Source organism: Helianthus annuus, chromosome 5 (assembly GCF_002127325.2).
Source record: "Helianthus annuus cultivar XRQ/B chromosome 5, HanXRQr2.0-SUNRISE, whole genome shotgun sequence".
In the NCBI taxonomy this organism is placed as follows: domain Eukaryota; kingdom Viridiplantae; phylum Streptophyta; class Magnoliopsida; order Asterales; family Asteraceae; genus Helianthus; species Helianthus annuus.
Window position 1 is genome coordinate 70,160,015 of NC_035437.2, and position 9,959 is coordinate 70,169,973.

Consider the following 9,959-nt stretch of genomic DNA (forward strand, 5'->3'; position numbering starts at 1 on the left):
CGCTCGAGCGAACCTAACTCTAATGGGCCTAATGAGCGAACCTATTGTCTAATTTCTATACAATCTCGTTTTCCATTCACAATACAATCTGCCCTACCCTAAGACTCGAACGAAGATGTAGTCGACAGACAACTGCACCAACAGACTCCCCCTTGAATGTTGACGGAATCTTCAGTGAGAGTCTTCAATCATTCACAGCTCTTCAATCTTGTTCGATCTTCTTCAGGAACTCTGCCTGGAATCAAATCTTCTTCAGAAACTTCTTCCTGGAAATATATGCCTGGAGCTTTCACTGGCTCTAACTTTCATCAGACTCCCCCTATCATCGAGCTGGGATCGCTGTCTGACATTTGTTATCACCATTGAAATCAAATCCTGGCTTTATCATTTTAAGCTCTCCTCAGGTTCTGCTGTACCTCCTTGCTTTCCGTAGCAACAGGATCAGAAACCTGCAAAACTCAAACACTCTATAATAAACCAAAATAATTGTGATTCAACTTAATGAATCAACTAATCTTTTGAGACTTTTCACAATTAAAACTTTTTTAATATTTGACACATTCCAATTACTGATTCAACCTAATGAATCATTTTAAACATTTCAAACCACTTAACCAACCTGTCTGTTCATCAAGTTTAGCCTTTGAGATTTTGAAAATCAGCTCTTCAACATCAGTTGTCGAAAATCTTTTTGGATTTTTCAAAATATGAAACGTAAATGCAAAGACAGAAATTTAAATGCAGAACAAACATATTTTTGTGAGTTTGTGCAAGAGGATCATATCAGTTTTTGAGACACCTTACAAGCACCGTTAAGCTTCTAATCGTTTTAAGTTCTAAACGATTCACGTAGATTGACGATATAGTTGTCCTCTTAAATTTTCATACAATTTTCAATCTATTCAGGATACTATTTAAGTGTTTTATGAACTTAGTTCAATTCATGTGTCCCACCTCTTGAATATACTCCCGTATCCAGAATTCCAATGTTCAGTCTTACAGGTGAGTATACCACAGCTGATATCTGTAAAGGGGTAAATGCGAAACCGTGAGAGCTCAGGTCAGAACTTTCGTTCAGCAGAGAGATGACGGCTCGACTTTTGGTGGGTCCCCTTTAGAGGATCTTTTTTACAACAGCAATGACTATCAATTTTATTGTTTAATCAGATTGCTAAGGGCGAGCTTGTGTTTCAAAGCTTTTAGCAGAAAGTATTATTCGGGGACTAGGTCAGTATTTCCATACAGCAGAAGTCCCGGAATAATACCCCAGATATCACTGAGTATAAAGACCTAGTATCTCAGAATACGGGACCTTTCAAACAAGATTTCGGGGGTTACCCATATATTACCACTTGTAGGACCGTTTCTTGACCTGACGAGTCGATCAGAAGAGCGCTTAGACTAATTCAGAGGCGGAATTCATTGAATTAGTCTTCGTAAAGCTTGATTTCACTATTTAACGTCTCGTTTATTGATTATTTGACAAATATACAAGATTCGGAGACAAACGGGCAGGGCTTCGCCGTTTCACACACACATACACCGTTATCACTACTGGGTTCGCTCGTCCGGATGGCTTATATATCCCAACCGGTTCGCTCATCCGGACGGACAAAAAAGCGAACCGAACAAGTCCATATGAGCGGACCAGAACAAGTCCACACGAGCGGACCAGTTGTCCTGCCGTTCGAGCGGACCACCCATATGTCCGCTCGAGCGAACCTAACTCTAATGGGCCTAATGAGCGAACCTATTGTCTAATTTCTATACAATCTCGTTTTCCATTCACAATACAATCTGCCCTACCCTAAGACTCGAACGAAGATGTAGTCGACAGACAACTGCACCAACAAGTCTTTTAGGTGAGTATACCTAGATGATATCTGTAATGGGGTGAATTGCGAGGCCGTGAGAGCTCAGGTCAGAACTTCCGTTCAGCAGAGAGATGATGGCTCGACTTTTGGTGGGTTCCCTTTAGGGAATCTTTTTTACAACAGCACATGATTAACATTTTGCAATGTGTCATCATTTTTATGCTGAGGGGAGGCTTTACAAGTAAAGCATTGCGTAAAGTATTATACGGGGACTAGGTTAGAATTTCCATTCAGTAGAAGTCCCGAGATAATACCCCAGATATCACTAAGCATAAAGACCTAGTATCTCAGAAAAAAGGGGCCTTTCAAACAAGATTTCGGGGGTTACCCATATATCCTGCAGATGTTCCCCACGTAAAAGCAAGTAATTTTTATGTTTATATCCCAAACAAACCTACTAATTTTGTAGAAACCTATCGGCACATCAACAACGAGACTGCTTAACGCATATTAAACATTACATTTCTTTGGCGTACCTTGTCTGTCCAGCTAATGTACTATCATTTCCCCTATTATACATAAACTCTTTTTCAGATTTTTTCAATGTTTTTGGATTTTTCAAGTTTTCTATTGTTTTTGGATTTTTGAAATTTTATCATGTTTTTGTATTTTTCTGCAACTTTCTCCCCCTAAAAATAAAAACATATTTTTGAGTTTTTGTTTTTATCAAAAAGCAGAAAATAAACTGTACAAACAAAGTTGACAACATGACGTAGTTCACATTTGATCGCCGCCCTCCTCGGCTTCACATTCTTCAACCCTCCCAGAACGCATATTTTTCTACCATTCAATTTTAAAAGATAATAAAATCTCTTTTTATCAAACGGTTTTGTATAGAAATCAGCCTTCTGATCATCGGTGTGTATATGTTCGATTCGTATCAACTTCTTCTCGTGACAATCAAGGATGAAGTGATGACGAATCTCTATATGTTTCGTTTTAGAATGTTGAACCGAGTTTTTAGTTATATTGATTGCTGCTTCATTGTCCACAAATATCGGTGTATCCAAGAATTGCAAACCAAAGTCACGCATTTGCTGTTGGATCCAAAGGATTTGTGAGCAGCAGCTGGAGGCTGAAACGTATTCAGCCTCACAAGTATAAAGCACCACAGAGGTTTGTTTCTTGCACTGCCAGGTAACAAGTCGAGTTCCGAAAAACTGACACCCAGTAGTTGGTGGACTTAGCGTTCTGCTTGCAGCTTCCAAAGTCAGAATTAGCGAAACCTGTTAGAGAGAAGTCACCCGAGCGAGGATACCACAAGCCGATGCTTGGGCAGCCTTTCAAATACCGTAAAATCCTTTTGACAATCGTCAGGTGTGACTGCTTCGGGCTCGACTGATATCTGGCACAAAGACATGTCGGGTACATGATGTCCGGTCGGGACGCAGTGTGATACATTAAGAATCCGATGATTACGGGTACAATGTCTCTTCCACCTTTACACCAGTCTCGTCAGGACAAATGCCATGATTCTGTGCTAGGGGGGTTGTTGCTGGACTGCATTGAGCCATATCAAACTTTTCAAGCACGTCCTTCACATATTTTGTTTGGTGAATGAAGATTCCGTCGGGCATCTGCTCTACCTGCAGCCCGAGGAAGAACTTCATCTCCCCCATCGAACTCATTTCAAATTTCTTCTTCATAACCTTCTCAAACTCTTTACACAACTCGTCGTTGGTCGAACCAAAAATGATATCGTCAACGTAGATCTGCACAATTAGGAGATGTCCTGCAACTTCCTTTGTGAACAATGTGCTATGGACTGTCCCTCTGGTGAACCCGTTGGCCAGCAGATGTTGGGAAAGCGTCTCGTACCAGGCTCTCGGGGCCTGGTGAAGTCCGTAGAGCGCCTTATCCAGCAGATAAACCTTGTTCTTGTGCAGTGGATCAATGAACCCCGGTGGTTGCCCCACATACACCTCTTCTTTAATCTTTCCGTACAGGAAGGCATATTTAACATCCAGTTGGTACACTTTCAAGTCTTTCCATGACGCAAACGCCAGGAAGATCCGAATAGCCTCAAGCCTAGCAACAGGCGCATAAACCTCATCATAGTCGATGCCTTCTTGCTTACTAAAGCCTTGTACCACTAATCGTGCTTTGTTTCGAACCACGACTCCTCTATCATCTCTCTTGCACTTGAAAACCCACTTCGTTTTGATCAACTTTTGATTTTCAGGGAGGTCAACTAGTCTCCACACTCCCAGCTTCTCAAATTGTTGCAGCTCCTCCTGCATCACATTCACCCAGCTATCTTCAGTCAACGCTTCTTTATATGTTCTGGGTTCGATCTGCGAAATAAAACATTTGAGTGAGAATTCTTCCTGTAAATGTGCAACCGACAAATAAAAAACATGTAAGAGCTTTGTTGATTTGGTCTCTTGTTTTAACACGATTTTGTAGGTCACCGATAATCTGCTTTAAAGGATGATAAGACAAGGTTCGAGGCATGACGGTGTCAGGCACGTCAACTTCCGATTGCAAGCTCGTTATGTCTAGATTACCGGTGTTATCCTCAGCTTCCGTTGTAGTAACGTTTGGTTCCTCATCAAAAGTAGGAGCAGATTCCTCTTCTGAGTCGTCAGAGTTGTCAAATGTTGGAGCTGGTTCCTCTGGTGGTTCGTGAGCTGTTCCACTTGGACCGGCTTCGTGATCGTTTGTGCCACCTGTAGGAATGCTTGCATCTGCCTTTGGTTGTGAAACTACTAAAGGTCTTGGCACTTGATCTTGTGAACTAGATTGTTGCTGTTGATATAGTAGAACAAGTTCATCAATACTTGGCTCGGTAGGAAGGTGAAACGACTCCCAGAGTTTGTCATAATCGAACAGAAATCTTTATCCAGGAAGTTGTGGTGAAGCAGTGTGCTTCTGACAATCCACATGCTGAACTTGTATTACTTTTCCCAGGCAAGGTACGAACACCCTCTTCAACGGGCTCGCGTAACCTACAAAGAAACCATCATTAGACTTAGCACCGAATTTACCATTTTCATCAATAAAAGTACATGGAGACCCAAATGGCTCCAAAAATTATAGATTTCGCTTGTAACGGTGTAGCAACTCAAAACTTGTTTTCTTGTACTTCTTAACGGTGAGCACACAGTTCAAAGTATAACAAGCTGCAGCCACTTCTTCGCTCCAGAAGAAAATTGGTAACTTGGAATCGACTAACATTGTTCGACCAATTTCTATTAGGGTTCGATTCTTTCTTTTAGCAACGCCGTTCTATTGTGGTGTGTATGGCGCGCTGAATTCATGAAGAATCCCCTTTTCATTGCAGAACTCGAGCATCTTGTTATTCTTGAACTCCGTTCCATTGTCACTTCGTATTCTTCAGATGGGCAGCTTATACAGCGTCTCTATCTTTTTGAACAGAACCATCAGCGACTCAAATGTCTGATCTTTTCTTTCCAAGCACACTACCCACGAAAACCTTGTGTAGTCATCAGTAACTACCAAGCAGTACAAATCTCCACTGATGCTCTTCACATTGACCGGCCCGAAGAGATCCATGTGGAGTCTCTCAAGTGGTACTCTAATCGAATTCAGTAACTTCTGTGGGTGTGACTTCCGAGTTTGCTTTCCCTTCTTACAAGCTACACAATCATCAGACAAATGAAAATTCTTTAAATTTACACCTTCTACTAAATCATTGTGCACCAGAAAATTCATTTTTCTAACATGAATGTGGCCCATCTTACGATGCCACATAATAGACTCCTTTTCTGTTGCTTTCGCTTTTGAAACAAAACATTGTTTTTGATGATTTGTTGGTGTTGCGACACTCATTTCAAGAATATACAAGTCGTTCTCTCGTGGAGCGCGCAACAACACCATATCATCAGGGATTTTAAACCCAGGTTTTAAAACCAAACATTCGTTTTTCGTGAAGTGTACAGTAAACAATTTATCATAGATTTGAGAAATACTAAGCAAATTGTTTTCCAATTCTATGACGTAATTCACTTTCTCAAACGAAATGACCCCATTTGTCAGGGTTCCTTGGCCCACAATCCTGCCACCCTGATTTTCGGCAAATCACACGTAACCTCCGTTGGTTAATTTTACGCCATAAAGCAGTGCAAGCATCCCCGTCATATGTCTTGAGGCCCTGCTGTCCATAATCCATTTTGAAATGATTGACCTTGGCAGCCCCTGCAAACATTACAGCAACTCATTCAAACAATGATACCCAAGACTTCTTAACGGTTGACACACTTCCAAACACTAAATCACATGGCACATCAATCTTTGGAAAGTTAAACGTGACATTCGGAACATCAGTTTTTACTTTTGGTTTTACTTCATTTGTGATCGGGGGAAACTCTGCAAGAAACTTATCAAGCTCAGACTCAAACTCAACAACATCACTTTTCAAACCTTTTGTTTCATTTTTTAGAATCTTTTCCATCTTTTTCTTCTCGACCGATGGTTTTGATTTCACAATCCATGATTGGTTTTCAAAAACTTTCGTTTTTGGATAAATCTTTGAAGTCTTTTGAGTCTTTGAAAATTCGCCAACCTCAAAGGTCGATTTCGGCTTATCTTCCGACTTCAAAGATTCACCTCTCTTTAAGATGCGGATTGGTGAAACCATTGGTTTTTTACCCTTTTTGTCAATTGGTGACTTAAGTTGTGGTTTTTGAACAACAGGTTTTACGACGGGTTTTTCAAAAACTTTCTTGCATTGTTTAGCCATGTGTCCGATCTCATTGCAGCGATAGCAAACTCTTTTGTCATACTCGACAAAAGTTGATTTGAATGACTCCTCTTTCAGTTTCTTCGCCGCATTGAAATCGTCAACGGCTTTCTGACTAAAGATGTATTATTTCTCATCATCCACACTTGGTCCAACAACAAAGACATCATTCATTTTATCCTTTGGCTTAACAACCTTCTTAGCCATCTTTTTCTCAAAACCAATTCCTTTGTTTTTAAAGTTGTTACCATTTTTCTTGTTGTTACCATTCCCTTCCCACTCCTTTTTACCCGAGTTGTTAGAACGTGACGTAACAAATGACTTTTTCGGTTTCGAAAAGAATTCTTTGTTGTTTACTTCAGCAATGTCAATTTCAACCAATTTGAAAACCTTATCAACATTTTCAATCTTTGCGTTCTGAAGCGGATACTCGAAATCAGAGTAAAGCTTGTCAGTTCCAATCATAGTGTAAACCACCATGATCGGATCATCATTCACACTCTTGTCTGATTTCGGTATGAAATGATCTAAAAAGTTACCCTCGTCTTTAGAATCAGTAACAGACTTCTCAGAATGAGATTTCATAACTTCAACCTCAGAGTTATCACTCTCTTCATCTAACACCTGATCGACAACAGTCTTGATGACCTGTGACTCGTTGTCTGTGTCGGATGCAGAGAATGTAACATCAATGCTCTCTGGCAATTCATCCTCAATTGTCCTTAGCTTGAGGTTCAATGCAGCTTCCACCCCATCTGGATACTTTTGAGTATAATGATTCCACATTGGGGGTGGAACACTGTTAAAGACCAGGGTTGCACTGGGCTGTTGTGGAACAATCTGCTCAAGGACATAGGATGATGCAACATAGCTCATCAATTTCTTATCAATTCGCTCATTTTCAATTTTAGTTAATTCTAACTCTTTCTTTAATGATGCGATTGTGTCAAGATGAAAATTAACTTCCACTTGTTTATCAAAAAGTGTTGCTTTTGCTAGTTTCGTGGCTTTATCATTTTCGACACTTTCCTTTTGAATCATTTTAATTGATCTGGCTAGTGTATCATATGCCTCTTTGACTTGTCCTAGATCAAATTTTAACATGTCAGCATGTTGTTTCAATTCCTGAAACTTAGTATCTTTTTCAAGACACTCCATGCACGGTTTTAAACACTTTTGGCATGGGGTTTCAGATATTGAATCCTTTTTCTCAACAACCTCTGCTTTATGAGCAGTTTTCACTTCCTATTTACCGACATCTTTGGACTCTGACTTAGACACTTTCTCAGATTTGATCTCCTCAATTCCTGACTCCATATCCGACTCCATTTGAACTGATTCGGTACCGACAGACTCGGGTTTCACAAGTTCTGTGTCTACCTCTTTCAGTTTCGCCATGAGAGCCTAGTCAGCAATTTCTTTCAAAGTGTCTTCGGTCATTTCTTTTGTCACATCGATCATCTCCTCGACAGACTCTATCTTCTCCTCATATCGTGGACACAATCCAGTCGTCGGTTCTTCAAAGAAACCTGCAAAAGATTCAAAGATTTTAGGAGGCATGATAGATCTCAATGAACTGGCTAATACCTCCTGTTCAGACTGATAGTAATACACTTCTGCAGCTAACTCCTCAATATCAGTCACACTATCTACAGTAAAATTTTCAACAACCACTTCAGGCTCAACCACACTCTCATACTCTTCAATTATCTAAACCATCATAGCCTGTCTATCACTTCCAGGGATGTATTTATCCCAGCTAAATCCCTCGGCTACTTTCTCGTCATCCTGGTTCACAATGAGAGCTTTCTCAGGTTTGTTCTCGATTTGTGGCCTTTGAACTACAGGTTGCTGATTCGGTCGGTGATAGATTGCCTGTCTGTAATAATCATTCGTGAACGGGTTCTGATGATTATTCACTTCTCTATTTGGGCATTCTCTTTTGAAGTGGCCTCTCTCTTTGCACTTGAAGCAGGTTACTTTAGACTTGTCGAAACCTAGCTTTTGATCTGGTCCAGAAAGACTGTTCCTGCCAGTGATCTCCATAAAGCACTGTGCTCTCCTCACAAGACTAGCCATGCCCCATTTAATGTCTATCAATTCAAGCTCCTCTGGGTCAATTTGATCGTAATCCTCTTTGGTCATGTCCGGATTCCCGATCTGTTGGTGCACTACATCTGTTGATTCCGTCTAGGATCAGGTCTTGCATTGTATTGTATAGCATACGGCACGTTTTACGAGAAAACAGGAGTCTGTATAGGTTTTAGGAGCATGGATCACTCATAGGGTCTTTAGAGGCTTGGGTCGCTTATTTGGCACATGTGGGCCGCTTTTGTGAACAAGTCTGGATCGCTCATATGGACAAGTGTCACATGAGCGGTTCCAGAGGTCTATATATAGGTGAGTAAGAGCGATCCTTAGAAGTCAGTCCTTATATTCCACGCCGAAGCTTTGCCGGTGTGAAGATCGAGCTGTAAATCATTTCAAATCAGTAAAACAAGCAGTTAGGAGGAAGAACAAGCTATATCTACTTGCATTTCTTATTATTCCGCATCTGAAACGCAAGAGTTAACCTCTGAACGACTCGTTTGGGTCAGCATTCGATCCTACAAGTGGTATCAGAGCTTGGGAGGAGGTTTTCTGCAGATTGTAGCTGATTTTCAGTGTTTCTTCTCACTTCTACACCTTCTTTTCTCATTTCAGGGAGATTTCACGGTTGAATTTCGTTCAAAAGCTCACAGACTGTGTAACATCATACTTAGACAAACCCTTGGAAGTTTCAGACCGAAATTCAGCGTAAAAACAGATCAAAACATGTTCGGAATGTGGACCGCTCGAAGTGACGTCATCTTGAATCGCCCTTAGGTCACTGTTTGGACCGCTCATTCGTTCACATTTTAGCTGGACCGCTCGTAAATTTGCTTCTGGATCGCTTATTAGACAGTTTCTGGACCGCGCAAGTGAACATATCTTAGACCGCTCGAGTGATCAATTTAGTTTCTGGACCGCTCGAAATTCTATTTCTGGACCGCTCGAAATTCTGTTTCTGGACCGCTCAAGTGTAAACTTTAGGACCGCTCCAAAGATATTTTCTGGATCGCTTCAAAGGAAATTGTTAGTTCGCTCCAAAGGACATATCAAGATCATTCATTTGGTTATTATCTGGGATCACTTATTTGTTCAGTGTTTGAATCGCTCGTTTGTCATTTGTCTTGAAAATCGTGCTAAGACAACATGAATTCTGAGTTTTACAACGCCTTTGCTACATCGACAACTCCAGCCGCAATTGCTCAAGCAAGAAAATGAGACAGGAACAACTCAAAATCCCCCTAGATTGATGAGCATTGAGGAGTATTATGGGTGGAAAGATAGATTTGAAAACT